This window comes from Cryptomeria japonica, chromosome 7, assembly GCF_030272615.1.
Source record: "Cryptomeria japonica chromosome 7, Sugi_1.0, whole genome shotgun sequence".
Taxonomy (NCBI): domain Eukaryota; kingdom Viridiplantae; phylum Streptophyta; class Pinopsida; order Cupressales; family Cupressaceae; genus Cryptomeria; species Cryptomeria japonica.
Window position 1 is genome coordinate 600773889 of NC_081411.1, and position 25286 is coordinate 600799174.

Here is a 25286-nt window from a genome sequence, read left to right on the forward strand (position 1 = left end):
AATAAGTTATTTTGTTAGATTTGCAGTGGTCGCCAGCTCGCAGGTAAAGAAAGAATATTACAAATGTCATTGCGAGGTTGCGACTGAAGGGCTTGATGAAGATCAATGGTTGTCACTCACTCAACAACTTCTTTAAGGATTCGTAAAAGGGGTTGCGAGCTTGCGATTAAGAGGATTTGGTAGCATTGTCGCTAACTCACCAGTTCCTTTCTAAATTGTTATAACTGGTTGCGAGTGTGCACTTAAAGATGGGGATTGACACGTGGACTTGTTTGCTGGGTTGTTACAACCGGTTGCGAGTGTGCAATTAATGAGACTTGAGAGAAGTGACGACACCCAAATACCATTTTATGTTGCGAGGTTGTGACTGGGTGTGATTTTATGTTATCGCAAGGTCGCGAGGTGTTCGTGGTTAAGTCATTTTAATTTGCGATCATGTGATGTGGTTGGTATCACAGCTTAGTTGGTTTCATTGCTTGCTCGTAGTTTTTGAAGTTGTTTAGTATTTTAAGTTGCGATCCGGCGATAGGTAAGTTTTGGTCTAATTTTGTGGTCATTGCATGCTCGCGGGTTTGTAAGTCTTAAGTCAAAAAGTGTTGTGAGCATGTGATGATGGTTAAGTGTCTTGTTGTCGCGGGATCGCAAGGGTTTAAGTCAAGTTAAGTTTCTAGTTGCGACCTTGTGATGAAAAAATTTGTTTTGTTAGATTTGCAGTGGTTGCCAGCTCACAGGTAAAGAAAGAATATTACAAATGTTGTTGCGAGGTTGCGACTAAAGGACTTGATAAATATTAACGGATGTCGCTCACTCATGAGATTCTTTGAGGATTCGTAAAAGGGGTTGTGATCTTGCGATTAAGAGGATTTGGTAGCATTGTTGCTAACTCGCTAACACGTGGACTTGTTTGTCGGGTTCTGTAAAAGTTTTGAATGGCAATCGCCAATCAAATAGAAGTGCATGAATTTAAATTTCGCTTGAGTACTTCAGCTTTGAATTAATGCCACAGTAGCTAGTTCATGCAAGTGTGGCAATTAATGAGACTTGAGAGAAGTGACAGCGCCCAAATACCATAAATTCAGGGATAACTTTAAGAAAGCATCCCCCAGGCAAAACTGTAAAACCCTAGCGAATTAGGCATTTTTTTTTTTGGGGGGGGGGGGAATTTTCATACTGATGGCGAAAAAAAATTATTTTGTATTGGCGAATTTTTTCTAGGGTACGAAAATTCCATAAATTTTTGGTGAATAATACCTTGTTCTGTGGGGAAATATATATATTGTAGGAGGCGAATATTTTTCATTTAAAGGAACAAATATATAATTGTATGGGTGAAAATTTTTACTTCGAAGGAAAAATTATTTAAGTGTTTTGGCGATTTTTATCCACCAATTGAAAATCATTTAATTTGTTTGGTTAATATTTTGTTATTTATGGAAAAATATATATTTTATTGGCGATTTCACAAATTCATTGCCATTAATAGATAAGGCACATCACATCACATCAGTACATCACATTGAGTATGGACTCTTCATGATGTATTGATAAGCGCACCCTCTTTGACACGTGACAAGTACCTAAAATCCATCAATGATTTTTAACCATTCGATGATCATAGATCAATGGCTGAAGTTTTATTTCGGCCCAAATTTCTGAAGAGAACGTATTTCACCAGAATGTTCCCATAATGGAATTGGATTCAATAGACACGTATCAAATATCATAGTTGATAATGTTGGTCATTTAATATATGTCTAGTCACTAACTCCAATCCACTCTGTCCCCACGACTTCCAATGTGGTATTTGGTATTGGTTTATAGTTGTTTCCAATTTCGCACACTAGTGCATTTATGGGAAAGATTTATAGAGATATACGAAATATTTTAAAAAAATTAAAAGAATTAATATGGTTAGAGAAGGAATTATTAAAATCAAGAGCTTCAGCTATTTATAAATGATCTTTGCTTCTTTCATTTTCAATTAGCCTTTGATAGATAAATCGTCGGAGCTCACGGTATTTAAATTCTACCTCTGGTTTAGGTCTATAGGCTCAGGCTGTATAATTTGGTATCCTGATTTCTCAAGATGGACACTCCTATCTGCTTGAGAAGCATTTATGCAGAGGACCAGAGGGCCTTTTTGGGCTCCATTAGAGACCCAACCCTCCAATCAGTCTGTAAGGAGGTTGGGATGTTCACTAATGAGGTTGTGAGGATGGTGTTGGGCAGAGATTTTATGCGTAATGAAAATAGATATTGTGTTAATACGGACGCTACGTCCCGGTTCTTGGCATCTCTTCTGGACCTTAGAGGAGACAAGGTGGATATGTTGATGTTGTTAAGGAAGGTGTTTAAAGAAGACTTCCTTGGAGACGAAGTTACTATTGTTGTCTTTGCAAAAGTAGGGGTGGGGATCCCTTGGACAAATGAATCAACCAAGCTTCTCCTCCTTGACCAAACAGTGGCCAAGCAACTGTTTCTTTTGAACCTAAATGTGGAGCAGTTGACGTGTCATAGGAAATGGGCATGGATTGGTTGAGACTTTCTCTAGAAATGGTTCCTCTTGGACGACTTTCCAAACTACAGTTGGCTTGAAGAATTATCACAGATTATAATGTCTGAAGAATTCTACATGGAGGGAGGGCGAGATTCTTAGGGTAAACCATGAATGTGTCCACTACCTATGCCCTAGCCCCAACCCCCTAGTAGTTTTTTTTTTTTGGCTATTTACTCATAACCTCACTCATTTTGGCTTTAAATTTTTTGAGGGACTCCAACATGTAAAAAATTGTAAATTTGTGAAACATATATATTAATGATAATTATGCAAATTACAGTTCGTTTCGGTTTGCCTCTTATGGATATAAAAATGCTTTCTATTTCATTTTATTATTTGTTGCTGCCATTATGCCATGGCAAGATACTTAGCATAATCATTATGTTTTGAAATAACTTATTAATTTGTGTGGATATAAGATTTAATTTTCACCATAAAAAAATAGCAAGTCTATTCTAAGTTCTCCTCTAAAGTTAAAGAAAAAAGCCAGTGTCACTTCTGAGACGACCTTTTCTAAAAGATATCTAAAGTGCTTGACAAAGAAGTATTTAAAAAAACATAATGTCAAGGATTGGCTACAAGTGATAGCATCCAATAAGGATCACAATGTCTATGAGCTACATTTTTTTTTGTCTATGAGCTACGTTATTTGAATAGTTTGTTAAACAATGGAAATAAACTTAATACTGTGATCTTTTTTATGTAATGTTTCTTCCTCTATATTTAATATATAAAAAAAAATCCAGTTCGTTCCATTAATTATTTATACATTGATTATCATTGATTATAATTTTATAAATAAATAAAAAAAGATGTTTATCTCGCGAAAAACAAGTGAATTTAAAAGTCCAACTTACTTCTTGTAATTTTTTCTGTATAATTTCAATATTAAAAAAAGTCCAACTAACTAGATACATGTACATTGAACACCGAAAATACGTGTCATTGAACACCGACACAAAATAAAGGCTATGGCCAATGGGACAATGAAGCATCAGGTGACGTGGCATTTGGGTGGCAGAAATCCTATGTATGGGACCCACGAGAATTGACAACAGATATGCAGTGATATTTCCTTATGGACCTATGGTACACTTATCACTGTCATGAAAGTGAATGGTTAACATTTATCCTTTATGCAGCTTTAATGTCAGCTTGTGCATATGAATTGTGTGGTTGAACTAGTGCATGTGGAGGAATGATGGCAGAGTTTGTGATTAATGTCGACGGTCGCTGTGATTGGATGTCAGAAATTAGAATTAAGTGAGAGGTGTATAAATCTTGGGTGGATTGGAAGTCTTAGTATCATACTATCTTCACTTACAACATTGTCTTGGGTTTCTTAAGCAACATGGAAGCCAATTTCTCCTTCTATACTGATAAGAAATTAGTCACATTTCTCAAACGATTTATGGATAGGAGGCTGAAAGGTTTGTTCTTGTTTAAGGATGAGTGGTTGTACGGGAGTGTGAAAATGTTGTTGGGAGAGGAAATTGTCCATGTAGGTCATCACTACAAGACAAACATGGAGGCATATTCATTGATTGCCGCTTGGGGTTTCCAATTTGAGGACGAGGTGGACAAGGTTAAAAATGCCCTGAGAGTTGTAAGTGATGGGTACTATGTATTAAATCTGGATAGTGTGTGTGCTTGTGTGGTCCCGAAGGTGGGCACTTTTCCTGAGGCAAGGTTAGTTGATCCGGTGGCGCCGCTACCACTCATTCGATGGGTTGATGATGATTTGAAGGAAAGATGGAGATATCTTTCTTCATATTGTTTGTTTGTATCTTTTTGTTCCATGTTCTTTTTCTCCCTAGGCCCAACTTTGTATGTATGAGGGGATGTCTACTACAAATTTTGGTACACCGAATTGGAATTCTGGGGTTTTTGCATGTAGTAGGGTTTTATTTTTTGTTGGGGATGGTGGTTTTGACCCTTGAGGGTGTTTTTTGTGGTGGCAGAACTCTGGTGGTTTTACTGTACCACCTATACTTGCATATTTGTAATATTTTATTTCTAAGTAATACAATACAAAAATTATCGATAAAAAAATGAAATATCATTCAAGTTTTGAAAATAAATATTTAAATTATATATTTAATTCATTATAAATTTATATATTTAATTCATATTAAAATCCTTTTGGTAATGGGATGGACGACAACTGACAACGAATAATGTCATTTGTTGGATGAGTAGTAACACAGATCAATGACTTAAGGTGTATTTTAGGCCGAATGTGGGATCTCTAAATTTTTTTGCAAACTTTCACTGGAAACACGTGTCATTGAACACCAATAGGAAAGAAAGGTTATGGCCCATGGGACGATGAAGTGTCAGGTGGCATGGCGTTTGGGTGGCAGAAATTCTATGTATAATGGGACCCACAACAACTGACAAAGGATACTATCATCTGATGAATGAGCACAGATCAAGGACGTGAGGTTTATTTCGGGCCGAATGTGAGAACGGTAAATATTTTTTGCAAACTTCTAATAGAAGACTTACATAAATGATAAACATTTAATTAAGTATAGTTAAATTCTAAATTTGCAATTGTAAACTTAATTAATTTAATAAGCTCTATTTTGTCTAGAAGTTGAACAGGATTAAAAAGTCTTCAAAACCATTCTCAAAAAGTGACTCATGTCTGTTGACGTGGCCGAAAAATGGAAAAATTCCTAGGACCCACAACAACTGACAACAAATACCATCATCCATTGGATGAGCACAGATCAACGACTTAGGGTGGATTTCGGCCCGAATGTGGGAAGTAAACACATTTGTGAGAACTTCGCCGGGAATTGAATGTTTTACATTTAATTAACTATAATTGAGTCTAAAAAGCTCTATTTCAAGTGAAAGCTGAAAAGGATTAAAAAGACCAAAAATAGTCTGGAAAAGTGACTCGAGTTTGGTGACGTGCCCGAAAAATGGCAAAAGTCATGGGACCCACGACAATTGACAATAGATACCATCGTCCATTGGATGAGCACAGATCAATGGCTTAGGGTGGATTTCGGCCCGAATGTGAGAAGTAAACACATTTTTGAGAACTTGACCCCAAATTGAACGTTTTACATTTAATTTTCTATAATTAATCTCTATTTCGAGCGAAAGTTGAAAAGGATTAAAAAGACTTCAAAATAGTCCGTAAAAGTGACTCGTCACTCGAGTTTGGTAACATGTCCTATGTCCTCAGAATTTAGACTGAAGAAATGAATGTTTTGTCCTTCGGTGGCGAATAGATATTAATAATAATTTATAAAATTACAACAAAATTCTAGAAATTTTTCCCTTTAGGTATTACTTTTGAACTTTTCAATGTTTTCAAAATACGTCACTCATAATCATATTTCATTTCATGGACAAGCTAGTAAATCCAAGCAGATTTAGAAATGACTACTAGAATGAGGAATGCAACAGAGTTTGTCTGCGCCAATCTAGTGAAATAGAAATTTCGGGTAAAATCTAGAACACCCGCATCCTGCGTTTTTTTTTTTTTTTAATCTCGTGGTTCAATTTGAGGGTTAGCATTTTTAGGCTTGTATCTAGCATTATTTTCAACGATTAACAATTACATCGGTGGGGAAACCGAGAAGCAGTAGTTCAACAGGAAGCCAAGTGAATAAAAAATATACCGAACCGAACTGGTTAAAACAAGAGGTTTCACTAATGAATACCATGATATTTATTACCCTTCTATCCAGAGTGAAAAGTGTATCATAGAAACTAGATATGTATTGTGTAATAAGGCGGTAGATCCAAGCAAGGCAAATTTATTGTTTTCACCACAATGTTAAAACAAAGAGCAAATAAATTTGCATCGTGGGATGCTGGATTGGGAAGCATGGTGTTATCTAAAGTATTCCCTTTCCTTGAATTTGTCATGGTCTGCGTCAAAAATTATAATGAATATAAAAAAGCAATTGTCAATAAAAATACAAAAGAGGAAATTCTATCCATAAACGAGGGAGAATTTACTCACTTGTTGAACCTAGGGTTTGAAATGCAAAACTCAAACGTTCACATTGACCTAGGAAAGTTGGCAAAGAATTATGAGAGTCTCGATCCAAGCCATAGAGATTCATTTATTAGAGGTCTAATAATGTGTGGTACTTCGTTGGATCGGGATCATAAGCCTCCTTATGATTGTAACATTTTTGTTCCATGGGTTGGGGATACTATTTCCTTGCTGACATTTTGCTTGGGATTGGAAAATAATAGGGAAGTGGGTGCTAGCCTTCTTGAAAGGATTTTTAATATTCATTGTGTAAATCAACTAGTAAGATATAATTTTGTTGAGCACGTTGTTCAATCCATGCAAAAACAATTACTAATGATAAAAAAGGTTCATGTAAGACATTTAGGTTCTCATCCTACTTGTGCTTTCTTCTTCTATCCAAGTATCATGCAATATTCGAGACCAACAATCTTCATATTGCAAACTGTGAGATTGATGAGAAGACTCAGAACAAAGAAGAGTGTTTAATATATGAATGAACACCTAAGATAAGGATGCATGATAACAGAAAGAACTACAACCATTTTGTAGACTTCTTTTTTGCACGAATATATAATGAAATTACAATCACTTCAATGCCTAGATTGCCTGTGTCTTGTAGAGATTACATTCAACTCGGAAGTCAAATACAATTGGTTGACTAGTTCTTCATGGAAGAATACATCGTGTTAAGGTTCTACGAATCAGCTGTAAAACCATACATATTTCCAATATATGTGACAGAGAGGGTATTTGCATTGGAATATGTACGACAGTTGAAGAGCACAGATTGGCACTTTCATGGTTAGCAAAAGAAGAGCTAAAAAAAGAGATGGAGAAAATTGACGCTGACAATAACATTTCAACAGAAGAATTGTCATCATAAATTATGGCATTGCACACAGAGAGGACAACAGAGGAGGGCATCCAAAATAGGAGGCCCTACAATTTCTACCAAAAATATGCTAATCTATCTAACAAATCTATTCCCAAAACAATTCTACAAGAATGTAAAGACAGCTATTGGACTAAAACCAAAATAAATGATTTTTGGACTATGAGGAAGAATTTCGGTGAACCAAAGACCAATGCAGAATTTGATTCCATCGACGAGGATGTAGAGTTTAGAAAATTCTGGAATATGGAGCATCCCACAACAACATATGATAGGAGTGATGATGAAAATGAGTATGAGGTTGAGGCCACTCCAAAAACTACTATAGTCCCTAAAGTGGAGTCAATGAGTCCATGAAAGAAAAATATAGCAAAGGGTAAAACATTGTGGAAAAAATGGGTTTTGAAGGTGGTGGTCTAGGTCCCAGAGGATAAGGCATTTGGTTTCCACTTGAGGTACAACTTCCATCAGATTCAAAATCAAAAGCTCGTGTTAAACCAATCATTTGACTTGATTCGTCAGTTTCATCATGGAAAGATACTACTCATTACCCTCAGGGTCCACCTGCATTTGTTACAGGTTCAAATCCACAACCACCACCACATCATGGCATCCCATTGGTGGTGAATCAAGTGCCACTACCACTGGTGGGCAATCTGGGGATAGTATTCCTATTAGTGTTCATTCAAGTGCCACTGTGATTGGTGGGGTTGGCATGGGTACTACTACTGATACTAGTTGTCTTGGTGTTGGAAAAGTGCAACAACAAAATATCTCTTGCAAGAGGCCACTAGTGGTAGATACTCATACTATTCAAAATCCTATATCAAGTGCCACTACCACTAGAAATCTATCATTTGCAGCTTCGGAACAGACCCCTCAAAAGACTATAAAAACTACACATGCAAGAGACAGTGGGATAGGATCAACAATGGTTGTTGGTACTCCTCATAATGCATTAGTTAAAACCACAGGCATAGGTGGAACTGTAGCCTCTGCTATTTCACCTTTCAAACATTCAATTGCTTCAACAAGCCTAAATTTTCAATTTCGTGATTACTATGAAAAATTTGAACACACAACAAATGCAAATAAAGAAAAAGAGAGAGAATTGTAGACGAACAACCTGCAAGGAACAGGGTATTTCCAACATATGATCCACACAAAGATATGATGGAGTTCATGGTTGTTATGCCCCCAAATAAAGATAAAAATCCACCACACAGTTAAATAGATCCCTTTGAATTTCAAGTTAGCACCCTCCAAATGGATTTTTCCAAAGTACCAAATCGGGAAAAAAAATTAGTGTGTCAAAAAGGACTAATGAAGTGGTCTACACTTCACCGCTAAAGGTGGAGAGAGAAAAAAATAATCTGGAGAAACAAATAGAAAAGTTACAGGCAAACCTGGCAAACAAAAAATCAAAGAGGAAAGCAACAGATAACAAGTGCAATGATTTACAGAAAAGGATAAAAAATTTGGGCTCTGCAGTAGAAATTGCAGAGCAGGAAAAAAAGGAGACAAAATTGAAGGAACTGAGTGAAAAACTGGCTAAAAGCAGTAAAAAAATTGATGATGAAAAAGTCAGTTTTCAAAAATTATACAAAAGTTATGAGTCTGTTGTTGCCAAAATAAGAAAAATACTGGACCTATTGGATCATGAGAAGGAAAAAGAAAAACATTTGGAAGAGGAAGTAGAGGAAGAAAGAAAAAAATGTGCACAAATAAAAGAAGACCCACACAATCCAAATGATAAAATTAAAACTTTGGAGGATAGATTGAAAGATAATATGAAAAATACAATGAAGTATATACAAGAAAACATTTGGGGGCAAATAATGCAAAGGAGTAACAAGTTGTGTGAATGCTTTGAATTGAATGAAAGTCTGAGATTAATTTATATGAAAATCAAAGGGCACATTGAGAAGAGCATACATGTTTATTCAAAAGAGGAAATGACAAAACAAATTTTGCAAGTAGTCTACAATACCAGTGACAACAATTTGGCATCCAAGGGAATTAACAGCCGCATTGATGCCACAGTTAAGGCATCATCTATCCTTCAAAAATGCCATAAACTAAGGGAAACATCAGAAGTTATGGATAAAAGTGGCAAAAAGATATTGAAGCTGCAAGAAAAGACAACTACTTTGATTAAACTTGGCTTGCCTAAGAACGTTGACCCATCAAATAAATTCATTGAAAAAGAAGCTTACAAAAAATGCATGGAGATAAAAATAAAGTTTGATTTATACTTGCTTCCTAAGAACACAACTCCCCAAATCTTTCTGGAATTCATCAAACCATTTACAACTTTGAATGCGGTATTGGGTGAAACAGTGATGTCAAGTCACTCTTCTAAATATGGATTGTTGACGAAGTTGTAGTTAACTTTCCATAGTTTAAAGAATATTGACCTTCCATCAGATGAAGAGTGGAGCACCCTACAAAAACTGGCACAGAAATATCAAGAATCATAGTATGTATTGCACAGTTTTCTACTTTTACTCTTAATTTCAAGGTTTTATGTTTTTTCTGTTTGGAATTTGGCATCGCTTGAAATAACTCTATTTTATGAACACAAAAAAACTAGCACTCACTATTGCTAATGCAGCCTATGAATCTATGATGCACACTGCAAACCTTCAGCTTGTAAATTTGTATTCTCAAATTCTCCCAAGTTTTAACATTTATGCATTTCTCTATTTCTGACTACTAGGTTTTGGGCACTACTATTATCTATATTTAGTTTGTCATTGCTTGGATTAATATTTAATTTTGAACTCTGATTTTTTAGTAGGAGACATGTAGCAGTTGTTAAATTTCTAAATTGCTAATCCGGCTTGTGACGGCCATGCAAATTTGTGTTGAGTTTGTGATATTGATGGCAGTCGGGATGATTTTTTTAATTTTCAGTTCCTTAGTAATTGATTTTGATGTTGAGTCTTCACATGTTTCAAATCGACCTGAAGTTGTTGTTGCTCCCTTGTTTCTATAAAAGAGAATTCAAGGTCATTTGCAAAGGGTCTAAAACTTTGTATTGACTTTTGCATGGAGAATCCTACAAAGTGGTGTATTGAATGAATTGTATCATATAGCTATATTTTGAAAGAATTAATGACAATGTAAATTCTCAACATGTCTAAATAAAAATATTTGTATCAATAATAACATTATGGTCTTTTATTATGCTATTTTAAATCTAGAAATAGAAAGTTCAAAAATACAATTACAAATCAATATTAAATTTTAATTGCAAAAAGCTGACAAACTCATAAAATATCACCAAGTTATCAACCATAATAATATGATTTTGTAATATGAATGATGAGATATAGTAATAAGATTAATAAATACCAATCTCTTATAGTTGTCATTCATCCTCATCAAATTCAGAGTGTGTTTTCTTCACTCTGAGTCTGTATACCTTCATTGAAATGCATCTCAATGCTACTAGTAGGTCCAGTACATGAGTCAATAGTCCCACTAGCACTTTGGTTTGAAGTGTTGCCCAAACCTCTTCTTTCACATTTGGACCTCTAGATTTTCAATGCCCTATCATAAGGAAAAGTGTGGACATCATACCTAGATGTATAGAACCTCAAGCAATTTTCCAATTTTTTGTCTAGTTTGTTTCTTAGCTTTGATTTTAGGAACCCCAAAGCACTGAAAACTTTCTCATCTTCCACTTAACCCAATATCATGGTAACACATAAATCAGCAAGCTTCAAATATTCTGGTATTGAATCACGCAATGCTACGTTCTCAGCTATATATTTCCAAAGCCTTGTTACCAATCCCTCTTCGCGAGGGTTCTCCATTCTGCCATATTGTTCCCTCATAGGGTATGCAAAATGAGATGATTACTCTCTAAGACAAGTTTTGTCTAATATTCCATTTATAGTTACTCCATTCAATTCTCTGGATATGCAAAATTGTTTTATCAAAGTTAGTAGCTTACTTCAAAAATCAGCTGCACTGTTGAGGCTCCAATATTGAGGAAACACAATAGACATAGCTTTGAGTAGGTTGTCATAAGGGAATCTGCCTCTAATCTGTGAGGAAAGATCATAGGCAATTTTCTTCACAGAAGTAGTTATAGACTCAACAATCTTGTCGAAATCTTCCCTTGTAACTCTTTCTAGTTGCTTCCTGGGGTGCTTTCCTGGTTCCTCGGGGTCGACCATGGCATAGAAGTGCATTGGTATCTCAATTCCCGATACAGTGGCACATACCTCCCCATTTGCACCAATTTGTAAAAAGTTATAAGGATTGTTCAAATTTGTGACTGTCTGCCACTTAACAAATTTTCCATCAAATAGTGTTGGTTGATTTCGATAGAGATTGTCGAGAGCCATGCATGTCAACTTATGCAGTGTAGCATTAACTGTAATATACAAAGCTCTTTTTTTGGGCAGCCTTCATAATATTCCTCATTTCCTCTAGCATGGGCAGAAATTAAGAGTGTCTCTAGATTACTTAACCTCCGAAGAAGGTCAGGAAATTTTGGTTGCTCTGATTCGTCACGAGTTGTGTGAAATAGTCCATTCAAGGATGGTTATTCTGAAAAAACTCGATGCACTGGACCATCCAAAGAGATCCAACCGGTATCATTATCCTTTAGAAGCTTGTTCCCATCAATTATTCCATCAACAAAGTGTTGAAATTCCATAAATCACTTGGGACTTCGATAAAAGTGTGAGTAGAGCTCTCTGATTAAAAATACAATTTTTTTTACTGAAGAATACTTGCTCACAATTCAAAAATCTAGATTCATTCTATGAGCCATGTAGTGAAATGCAGTAATGTACGGTGCAAAAGAAGTTTTAATCTTTGTACAAAGACCATTCTTGTGACCTTGCATTATTGAAGCTCCATCTACTCCAACACACCAATTTTTTGGCAACCATCATGTCATCCATACCTCCATATTCAATTAAACATCTATTTACTAGTTGAAATAAATTTTCCGTTGTTGCACTATCGTTCATTTTAGCAACAAATAGTAGATGAGGTTGGTGGGCATGATTTTGTACAGTATAAACATGCATGCATACCCATGAAGTATTGTCTACTATCGTAACTTCGTCTAAAGAAAATTCAATAAAGTTTGACTCTCTTATTTTTCCTTTACGTCTTCTTTTTCAACCTCAACAAGACAACTTGCCCATTCCCATCCACTGTTTACTGACCAATGACTATTAGGATAGTTAGGAACTTTCAAAAAGTGTAATAAACCACTAATTGATGGGAAATCTGTCATAGCACGCCCTCTGCTCAAAATATAAAAAACAACAATTAACTGAACAACTTTTCCCAGTTGTTTTGTTTGCATTTATTTTCCAAAAATAGCTTCAATAGAACCTTTAACTTCAACACGCTTCATCTGTATTATCTCATGAAAATAATACTCGTCGGCATTCCTCACATGCTTACATTCCTCTTTTGTTTTCCATCTTATCACTGATTTTTCAACTCCGTCTCTCATTTGTTTTTCATAAACTTTACCCATATTATTTTCTATGGAGTCAAATTTTAGCTCCAACCTAATTTTCTTGTTATGTTTCCAAGTGCAAATCTTACACCTGCATTCTATTGGAGGCTCGCCTTCAATTGGATTCTCCACCAGTTCAATGAATGGATACTTTGATGCCCGATTAATTTGAAAATTCCTCACTAACATATCCCACTCCCGATCCTTTTTTTATTTTGGTTGATCCTTTTTTGATCTGGATTTTCTTTTCCCCTTTCATGCATTATCATCAATGGCATTATCACCCAAGTCAACTATATCATTCCGGCTAACTTGGGTATCTACCAAATAATTTTATTCAAGATCATCCTAATCTAAGATATCAGGTTCGCTATCATCTTCAACATGTGGTGTAGGTTGTGAATTTTGTACGTGTACTTGTGATGATGTACCTTCCTGATTTTCACCACAATATTTTCCAAAGCCAAAGTATGAAGACAACATTTTGCATTTTGTTGGCCTCTATGGCCTTCCCCACATTTAGGTTTCCTACCCTTCTTCCTATTTGACATCTCCAACGAAATAAAGGCTGCAAAAAAAATATCAATTTGTTGAAGAAGCAATAATAGACTATAAAGTATAATATATGTTTCATTGGCCCTACGACCTACAATCTAGATGTTTGAGGTTTGAATCTCCCGATTGACCAATTGGCACTGACAGGTCCTAACTTAATAAGAATGAACTCAACAGTGCAAACAGATATAGATAAATTCAAAATAATATTTTAGCACTTCAAAATATGATCGCTCACCTTTAGGTCACTAGCAGTCGCCAATGCAGTCAACAACAATGATTTTTCTTGGTCTAAAACTTCGCTATTGATATGAGTTCAAAGCCTAGAACCCACCAGATTGTGTAGAGATAGATTTGATATTTGAATGTATTTATACCAATCTTTATATGGATAATTCCATGGGAATTTTATATGGTATACAAATTTGGCGAATCTCACTTAACTATAAGACGACATGTAATTTTCGAGGCGATTATGGGTCGTCCAAATAATTGGCAAATATAATATAGTTGGCGAAAAATTGGGGTGAATGGAGACACGTGTCGACAAAATATCGGGCGAATTGGGTCCTCTTGGTTAACAAATATTCATATGCCTATAGGCGAATTATGGTCATCTATTAAGGCAACCTCGGAGAGTGTAGGTGAAAAAATTAAATTTACCGTGTGTCCACTGTATATTGTATTGGCGAAATCCTTGCATAGAAACATTTAATTACATAAAACATATGGCGATCAAGCTGTGAATTTGACAAGAAATCGATAATGTTTTGGCGACATGGCCACCTCCAGTCGGTACAAAATATTCACCACTCCCCATGTTGCCAACGTGAAAAATCGCCATTGGCGAATATTCGCCACTAAAGTAATCTTTGTATTTAACTTACCCAAATATCTCAACCAATAGATAAATAATTAAACCAAAATAATATATTTCTTATCAACCATCTCAAAAATTAAAACAACAATAATATAAAATAATATTATTACAATCTCCAAACTCACTGCGAACAATGGGAGAGGGTAGGTGAGATAAATAATAAATAATTAAATGGGTAGGAAAAATAAACAATAATAAATAATCCCATTAACCAATAAATAAAGTAGAAAGGGCTAATATAAAATAAATAAATCAAATGCCCAATAAATGTTGAACCACAAAATAATATAAATGAATAAATAAACAAGCGATTAAATAATAATATCTTCACAACCACAACTCCCAAGAGGGCCAATCATAACAAGGAGTAAGTAAAGAAATAATAACAAATAAATAACCAATAAATAAATAAATAGATAATAAACAATAAAGAAAATAAATAAATAAAATAAAATAATAAATAAATAATTAAATATACGGATACATATAAATGCTTTAGCCAATAATAATTTAAACTCAATGCTAATAATATCTCCCACATACGTATAAAATATAATAGTAAATAAATAATATTTCATGCATAATTATAAATGCCAAATATTATGATCCACAAAATAACATTAATAAATAATAACCTTCAATAATTAAATCGGCCATTATATTTAAATATTAATGTCATCCACTAATTTAATTTAATATTAAAAAATTATATAAACCAATTAATTAATTTATAATTTAATTAATAATCACACATTAATATTAAATATTTATATCAACTATTTATTTAATTTTTTTATTATAAACTATGTAAATCAATTAATTTAATTTAACATTTTTAAACTATATAAATCAATTACTTAATTAATAATTTAATTAATAAATAAGCATAACACTACAAAGAAATCGAACATGGAATAACTCAAGAAACCATTTGACACTAAACAACAACAAACACCAAGACTCCAAACTGACAAGGGTAATCAACTTAAACCTAGAGTGTAGAATGGGTTTTCATGTCATCTTTGATCAACTTGCCATTGGGATAAAGACACGCTCAGACTTGTGAAGTCAGGTGGCGTCAATGTCTGGTACCTGCAAACCTGTCACCACCAATACATATACAACAACATATGCAATAAATATAACCCAAATACACAGGCAAGTGAAGAGAATCGCAACATCATATTGTGCTCGCAATGAGTGATATGACATTGTCTCTATCACAAATACACTTAGAAGACAGTCAAGACAATCAAGCACTATCATAAACATCATCGTATCCAATATAATCATGAATTAGGGTTAGTACATGGTTAAAACCATCAAATCATCATAAAGTAAACTAAGCTATATCAATATGATCTATTAATGCACAAAAGACAAGATGAATTAGGGAGGGGCACTACAATGTTGGTATCAAATATGATTCATTATGTTATCTTTCCTTATGTTCAATGTTGTAACTTTGTAAAGTGTTTAGGAACATATTTGGTTTGTTCTTAAAATAAACTTAGTAATGGCGTGTGGTGTCTTGGAGGGTTTATTAGTCTCCTCTCATTGATTTCATGTGATCTCAAAAGAATTCAAGAGGATTTGGGTGGAATTGAATCAATTTAGGACCATTTGGGGTACTCTAAAAGCCTCTTGTGAAGTGTTGTAAAGCATCCTAGTAATATAACTAATGTTTTTTGTTTTGTTTATCTTAGTTCAATAGTTTAGGGTTTTTTAGAGGTGATTGTGTACCTCCCCATCCTCTCTTGCACATGTCTTAAGTGCCTAGTGTTTGGGGGACTAGTTTGTCTACTATGTCCCCAATTCTTTCTTAGTGTCTTTATGTTCCTCGGGTTTTTTTAGGATATTTATTCCACTCCAAAACATCTATTAATCCTGGGTGATTGTACCATACCTTTGGTTTTCTCACTGATCAAGGTAGATGTTCATTTGGAGGACAATAGTGTAGCAAATTAGCAACCATGCAGTACTAGCACCTATAAAGGACACTAGCACACCTAGAGTACTATGGTGCACCATGCTAGTTCCCCTTTGTGTTCTAGTGTCCTAGTTAGGTGCCTAGGTCCTCAGTAAGTTCCTATATCTTGAGGTAAAGTTTGGTAGGGTTTTTGAGGTCTCAAAGGATTAGTTTCACCTCACCAAAGGTACTTGTTGGGGCTTAAAATGTATAGAGAACATTTTAGGCATCCAAAATGTGTTTCAAGTGAGTTGGATTAGTGCCAAAGGCATCATTTGGCAAGTTGGTGCTTGTCAAATGCCATTTGTGACACCTAGGGCTTAGGAGAAGGCCTAGTTCGCTAAGTAGAGTCTTGTAGCTTCTTGGAGGGTCTTGTATGTGTTGAATCACATTGTATCCTCAAGGGTTCTTTGGTGAGGCTTTACACCATGAGGACCTCTTTAGATAAATAATCCTACTTTAACAACAAGCATCTTTGTGGGAGAATTATTCTAAAGTTTTAAATTCAAATGAAATGAAAAACATCCCTCAATCCCAATGAATCCTTTAGTAATGTCATTGAATGTCAGGGTTCTCTTTATCCCCTAAAAAAGTATATGCTAAAAATGCCCTACAAATTCACAACATCAATGTCATCTTTCAATAAGAGATCAAAATTAGAGGAACTAACCTCCAACTTACCCTCTAATCTATGTTATAATGTTTAAAAAACACAATGAAGGAAGTGGATGTGTTGTGATATGAATTGCACCCTAGTTAGCTAAATGTATTATCTCATTAGGAGTGGATCATAATACTAATTATTGTTGATTCACCACTAATTCAAGAATGATCTATTAGTATTTACTCTATTCAAGCCACTAATGACTCCTTATCTCAAGTCAAGTTGTGGGAATGGATGGTTACCCCACACCCCCTAATGGTTGAATAGATTAAAGGAGATGACTTTAACATAATAAAAAAATTAATAACATAGAAGTTGGTATTATTATAACAAACTCTCAAAAATAATTTGATACTTGTATCTTAACTAGAAACATTGTGAGGGTTTCTAAACCTATTTTAGAAAAAATAAATAAAATAATCAACGCTAGTTCATTTAGCCCTACTTAAGAGAAGGTGAACTGAGGAAATTAATCTATATTGATCAATTTTACTTAGTTACTTCACTTTAAGTTACTGCATCTTCTAAAACAATATTATTCAAGTAGATTCCATGACCTATTCACCTTATATTTATTCCTCACACCCAAATACCTTATCACTCAACCTAAACACTTAGCACCTCAATCAACATATCCACCTTACCTCCATAATATCCCTTGTAAATTATGCTCCCATGCTTGACAAATTTGATAATTCTATACAATGGGAGAATTTATTCAATTAATTATTTCACTACCATTTTATGATTGTATGGTAGGAAGATGCCTAGAAAGATATCTAGAACATTAAAAAAATAAGGAACCAATTGAAAGATAAAAACTCTTATAGCTTCAACACCTTTTAATAGTTTCTTACAACAAATATGGATTCATCTTCCAATGTGGATCCTTGAAGCATTCCTTCTAGAGGTGCAACTAAACCTTTTTTCCAACCTTTAAGTAATAAGGTGTATATTTCACATCATTGTTTTCTTTTATTCATATCACTAAAATGATATAATATACTACATATGCTGGTGAACATTATAATTGTGTTACAAATTTTTGTTGTATTTTGTCTATTTCCCATTCACATGTGCATAATTCCAACTGTGGTGTGTATAAAATGATATGTCAAGCTTGGTATTGTAGGTTGGAACCTAAGAATGTTTGGAAATGGAAATTATATGTGAACTATGTAAAACTCTATTGTACTTGCATGTTGAGTGCAAAGTAGGCTTCCATCCCAAATGTGTATGTCTAGTCATAGTTGTGAAATAGTTGTGAAAATGTATGATTCATGATCTTTGTCTAATCATCTATTTTCAAATGTAAGAATAAATGATGTAATATAAATGTGAATTTAAAATATCCCACAAGACTTCCAAATCCACTAATATATTTTGGGTTGTGATAAAAAATAGAAAATGTCAGCAGCTCAAACTATACCCAAATATGATTAAACAAACACATTATTTTGTACATTATGTTACTTTTCTTATAGGAAATCAAGATAGACATCTTCAAAAGCCTATATATTTTTTAAAATAATATAAATCATGTTAGTTTTGTATCATAGGGATTATTCTCATGAAACCAAAATGATAGAATGCTAGGGTGTTTAAGAAACTTCAAAAAGTGTGTAAATCCTTGGCAACACTAAGTTCCTAACTGTTTTGGTGTGGCACCTCCTAGATGGTTTCTTTGCATGGTATGCCTATAGGAACACATAAATTTACAATAATGAAAAGAATCTACTTGAAATTTGACTAGGTTTAGTACAGGTTCTTCTATTCGAAAAATTTATGATTGTACAAGCCTAACATTGCAATGAGCACATGAATGAATGGTTAGCTGAGGTAATATTTCCTTCATTTATCTTCATCTTCTTATTCTTTACCATCAATTGGAACTACTATAGGTGTGAAAGTCACTTCATATCTCATGCATTATCAATCTTTCTATGTGTATTTGAACTAAAATTGATGCAGCCATAATTGGTGAATCCTCAAAAGAGAACTGATCGGATTATGCACCAATAGTAACACAACAAAAGAAACAATAAATCAAAGAAATATTACAAAAACCGGTCATATTATTGTCTTAGAATGTTTGGCAACCAATCGGTTATCATCATACAGTCACCATAGAACATTCGATAGGCAACCGGTTACATGCAGGCTACATGCCAGATACAATCCATCCAGAACTCTCAGAGTCAACTAGATCTCTAGTCACAAATCTAAATCCTTATTCCGATCTCCACTATCTTACAAATGATTACATAATACCATATATATACCCTTCGGAACATATTCAAGTTGGCCACAAAATATTACATTTACCAATGCAGGAAAAAAATGAAATGTGTAAAAAGGTCAGCCCCAAGAATGAAAGGAAATTCTCCAGAAAAGAACCACCAAGAAGTGTGGATCAACAGAATGGTCAACCAAGGACTTAGGAATATTATGCAAGACCCAAAATAGATACACACAACATGAAACCACTCTGGAAAAGAAGAATCTCCAACCAGTAAGCCCAAAACTGCCCCAGAACCTTGAAACAATCAAACCGGAAGCAATTTCTTGCCGGAAAAGAATCCAAAAGGACTGAAAAATCTGGATGCTCCTGCATTAGACACCCCAAGTAGAAAGAGATGTTCCATGAGAGGCAACTCATGAACATCGAAAAGGATTTGGGATATAGATCCCATGCTCATTTGTGATCCAAACACCTTCCTTATCTGCAAACTTCCTCCTTAACTCCTCTAGAACCTCAACCGGATTCTCTAACTCTTGACTCTCTTTATTTCTCTTCCTTTGCTTCAAATATGCACATTGTCTATACTTACTGCCCTCTTTCTTCTACAACTTTGATTTGTTTCTGCCACAAGACTTCATCCAGTTTGTCACCATAAGCTTTATGTCATCCGGTGTTATTTGTCTATCGGGCTTATCTATCAGATCCTTTTGCAAACCCATGCCACCTTCCACGTATAACCTCTACAACCAGTTTCTCAGTACTGCCACTTCTCTCAAGACTGGGGTTCTTCACCTTCTTCTCTTTCTTCTTCAAAGAAGCCAATGTGAACTTCTGCCCATTCTTCTTAATAGTGATTAGGTTTCTTCTACAATCATAAATAGCTCCTCTATCAAACTACCAAGGTCTTCCCAACAAGACATAACAAGCACTCATAGATACAACATCACACAAGACCTCATCCCTAAAAGGCCCAATATTAAAACGCACCAAACATTACTCCTTTACTTCTAACTTTTGATCATCTTGTAACCAACTTACCTTGTAAGGACAAAGATGCTCAAGCCTCTTCAATCCAAGCTTCACTACCATCTCCTCAGATACCAAATTATCAATACTTCCACTATCCACAATAACCTTGCAACACTTACCACCTGATTTGCACACAGTCCAAAAAAGACTCTTTCTCTGATTAGGTCCAATATCTTCACTGCTCTGCTCTATCATGACTCTTTTGAACATAAGGGATTCTCCTTAGTCTGGTGCACAGTCAATTTCGGTAACTTCTCCTTCTGGTTGCTCATTTGCCACACAACTTCTTGCAATTCCTTGCTTACATTCATAAAATCTATATCCGATTTCTCCACAACATTTGCTGGGAAATTCTCTGTTGGTACTACCACTGCCTTTTCTCTGTGTTTTTTGATCTGGTTCTTTACTCCCCTTAGGTTTTGATTCATCTTCCACATTCTGCTTCTCTGTACTCATATGCCCCTTGAATCTATCCTTTCCTCTAGGGTTATTCGATTGTCTTCTTCTTACCTTCTCCTTAGCCTTCAAAGCATATTGGTAAGCTTCTTCAATTGTGGAGACCCCCAACATACTCATCTCATCCTAAATGTTAAATGCAAGTCCATTTATTTACCTCAACACCTTTTCTCTATCCATCTCTCTATGTCCAGATCTAATCATCACCTTGTAGAATTCTTTAATATACTCTTTCATAGTCATGTTTCTCTATTTCAGGTTCTGCAACTTCTTGAACAATTCCAACTCATAGTTTCCCGGTATGAACTTGGCCTTCAATCTCACAACCATCTGTCTCCATCGGGTGATCTTCATTTCATCATTCTCCACTTTGTCTCTCTGCAATTATTTCCACCATAAGGCAGCATGCCCTTTCAACTTAGTTTGTGCCAACTGAACTCTCTACAGGTCCTTGACATCCTCAAACTCAAAGTAATCCTCTAACTCTCTGATCCAATGAATCAGATCCTTCGGGTTCAACATTCTAGAAAAGTTTGAAACCTCCACTTTATGAACTTTACTTGCTTGTGCCACTGCTCTCAGAAATACTTCCTCCCTTTTGTCTTTCGGTCCTTTAGCATCTTCCACCTCAAGCTCTTCTCTCACTTCTTCATATTCATCCTCAAACTCTAGATTCCTCCACAAACCATCCAATGCATTATGGATTTTGTTCCTCATCTCATTCTCGAAATCCTCTATCGCCTGCTCTACCCTCCAGGGGTTCATCCTTCCAGGTGACATCTCCTCTTCTGTCTCAGTGAAGTGCCTCAACTCAACGATCTGACTATCGGTTTCAATTGCCTCTCACTTGGTGATCTATTGAACATATGTGCAGCCTGCCTCCAATCAGCATTATGTCCACCCAAAGGAATGCCTCAAGGTTCACAACCAACTCTTCCACCAACCAATTCATAATCAGCTTCGATAACACTTGATGCAACCATAATCAGTGAATACTCAAAAGAGAACTGACCGGCCTATGCAGCAATAGTAACACAACGAAAGCAACAATAAAACAAAGAAATATTAGAGAAACAGATCATATTATTGTCTTAGAATCTTCGTTAACCAACCGATTATCATCATACAGTCACCATAGAACATATGGTAGGCAACCGGTTACATGCAGGCTACATGCCAGATACAATCCATCTGAAACTCTTAGAGTCAATTGGATCTCTAATCATGAATCTAAATCCTTATTCTAATCTCTGATGTCTTACAAATGATTACATAACACCCTATATATGCCACAAAAGATTACATTTACCAATGTAGGAAAGAAATGAAACGTGTAAATAGGTCGGCCCCAAGAATGAAAGGAAATTCTTTGGAAAGAAACCACCAAGAAGTGTGGATCAATAGAAAGGTTGGCCAAGGACTTAGGAATATTAAGAAAGACCCAAAATAGATCCACATGCCAAGAACCGCTCCAAAAGAAGAATCTCTAACCAATAAGCCCAAAACTGCCCCGGAACCCAGAAACAATCAAACCGGAAGCAATATCTTGCCGAAAAAGAACCCAAATGGACTGAAAATCTAGAATTAAGTACATAAACAAACCTAGAAACTGAAAATATGATCTACAATAAAAATCAAGCCACCACCATAACGTACTGGTAGGAACACACAAAATTGCACATAGAACTAAACAAGAACTAAACTGAAAGGAAATATTTTTGGTTGATGCAATATTGCTCATAGACTGGGGATGCTCCTGCATCAAAAATGGCTTATGATTTGAATGAATAAATATATGTTTATATATAATTATTGTCACCATTTATTGATATATTTCACATTGATATACAATTATTTCTTATGGGTGGATAGCAGCCCATTGTATTTTGAATGTCTTTGAATAGTAGTGAATTGTATGCCTATTTTAAGTGAGTAATGCATCAAGTACATAATTAGATGTATTGGTGTGGATCATAAAATGGTGTGCAGTTTTAGGGATTTCCAAACAAGTATTGTATAGGTGTCAAAATAAATAATATCATAACTCATTATTTCACTTAGTGACCAAGAAATATATGTGAATATAAGAACAAAAATATCAAAAAAAATATTAAGTATTAGAAAGCTACACAATTTAACAATATTGTGTGGAATTGGCCAATCTTTTATCACTTTGATTTTTCTCAATCTACGTGGATACATTCATGATCATTGATGTAGTTTAGATACTAGATGCTTCCATGCTAATAGGGTTGTAATCATATCTTAATTTGAGGATAAGCTCTGTGAAAAAGTGTAGCTATTCTAGAATATCAGTGATTCATAAAAGGATATCAATTCTTCACTATGATCATGTTAAGCCCAAGATATTAAATACTAAGGCACCATCTGCTATTTTATTTTTCATAAGGGATATCAGCTTACCTAATGGAGAATATCTAGGCTTAATATTGCCCAAATCACTTAACTCCTATATTTTATTTTAAACTTCACCATTCTCCCAAATACATCTATGATGTAGATGACTACTAAGAAGACGCAATTTAAAAATTAAATTGATCCTATGTGGCATAATATAGAGTGTCAAAAGATCTTTGTGCTCTTTAAGGATATTTATTACCACTACAATACCTTGTCAAGTTTCTACTATTATAATGATGTTTGTACAACCTTGTATATTATCGATATGAATTTTATCTCCTTTGTAGGTATTTTAGGGTGATCCACGTTAAAATAATCAAATTTTGTGTGTATTTAAGACGATCATGTGGAATTTATTGGTAGACATTAAGGCTCGTTTGGTTTTTAATAAAGACTTATGAACACAAAAAACCAAGAGATCAATTATCCACCTTTGTGACTTCACATAATTTACACCATCCTTGTCATACACATATGGCCTTACAAGTATATTTTAATAGATTCCACTAGTGTGATGCCATTAGTGATTATATCTTGCATGGATTTAACTATATTTGTAAAAGTACATTTCGTTATCTTTATGTATGACCATCCCAATGAGTATGGTCTTATGTTCTTTATATAGGTGCGTGATAATATCTTACAACACTATAATGTTCCTTTGAATACTATTATCAATGTTGATATGCAGTTATTTTGTATTAACCTAGTAGTTGATATTAAAGAGATACTTAGATTAGTATGGTGTATCAATTGTTATGGCACTTATGTTGAAACATTGTGCCTCTTAATTAGTAACCTCAAGATGTGTGGGATTTAATGTGGCTTGTGCAATCAAATATCATTACGAAAAATCATGTTGTGATGATGTCATAATTATCAGCTCACTTCCTCTTACCCTTGTTTGTGCATGGAGTGGATGAAGTGGCTATATATTTTATGTGGATGCTTTGTAGTTATGGTGATTCTTCTCCATAGGAAAAATGTACTTCTATTGTGAATGTTTTTGTTATGCCTTGCATACTCCCCCCTTGCATTTTAACTTGGTAAAATTTGGGTCCCCTTCTTTTTGTTGTTATTTGCCTTTTTCTTTCTTTTCTTTCTTGATTTGTTTGCCTTTTATGTTTTTCTTTGTTCTCTTTGGAGTCCCAGACTCTGAGGTCCTAAAGGTTTCCTTCAGAACCCTGGATTCTAAGCTTCCTCTGTGTTGTTTTTCAATTTGGAGTTTCAAGTTCCCGAATTCTAGAATTTCAAAACCTCGAACTTTGGTCTATTACCCTCTAGAGTCTCGAACTCTAGAGTTGTTGTGTGTTGGAGCATTTATTGCATCTAGCGGGTGGCTATATAAGGTCATTTGAAGTTCATTTTTCCTAGCTCAACAAATTATAGCTTGAGCTTTGTGACCTTGTGATCCCCTTTGGCAATAGAGCGATCAATTTTCTCCAATCCTTCTCAGCCTCAGATTTCTACTTATTCGGAGTGTCATTGCCCTGTTTTTGCTTGTTTTCTAAGGTAGTGTTTCTTCCTTCCCTTGTTATTTTTTTTTATTATTATTTCTTGTTTTTTTGTCTTTCTTGCTTTTTGTTCTTCATTTTATTGCTTTCTTAGGTTAGTTCTAGTGAATAAATCAATTCCCCTAAGGAATCTAGTCGAGAATGCCTTTTGTTGATCAATTTGCCCTAAGTTCTATCTCCTATTCTTGCATTTTTCAAATGTTGTTCTTCCCGCAAGTTTCGGGTCATTTTCCCTAGAAGCTATTTGAATGGTGTATGGATAGATTAGTAATTCAGAGGTCATGTCTCATTCATCCTCTTGAGAGTCAATTAAGTATGAAAACTTTGTACTCTCAGAGAATAATGCTAACGCCCATCTTCGAAGTTTCAAACTCTAGATTCATCTTTGGTTTCAAGTTATGATGACTTATTATCATCCAAGACCCTGGACTCTAAAGATCCTTTGTTCTCAAGAATTTAAAAGTCTTCAAAATTTTGGAACTTCAAAATTCTAGACTTTGAGAAATCCTGGGAGAATAGTTACCAAATTTTCCTTCTAAAGTCGATAACCTCAGATCTTGAAGTCCAAAGCCTTCTAGTAGTGAAGTTATCTTATCCAAAACTCTAG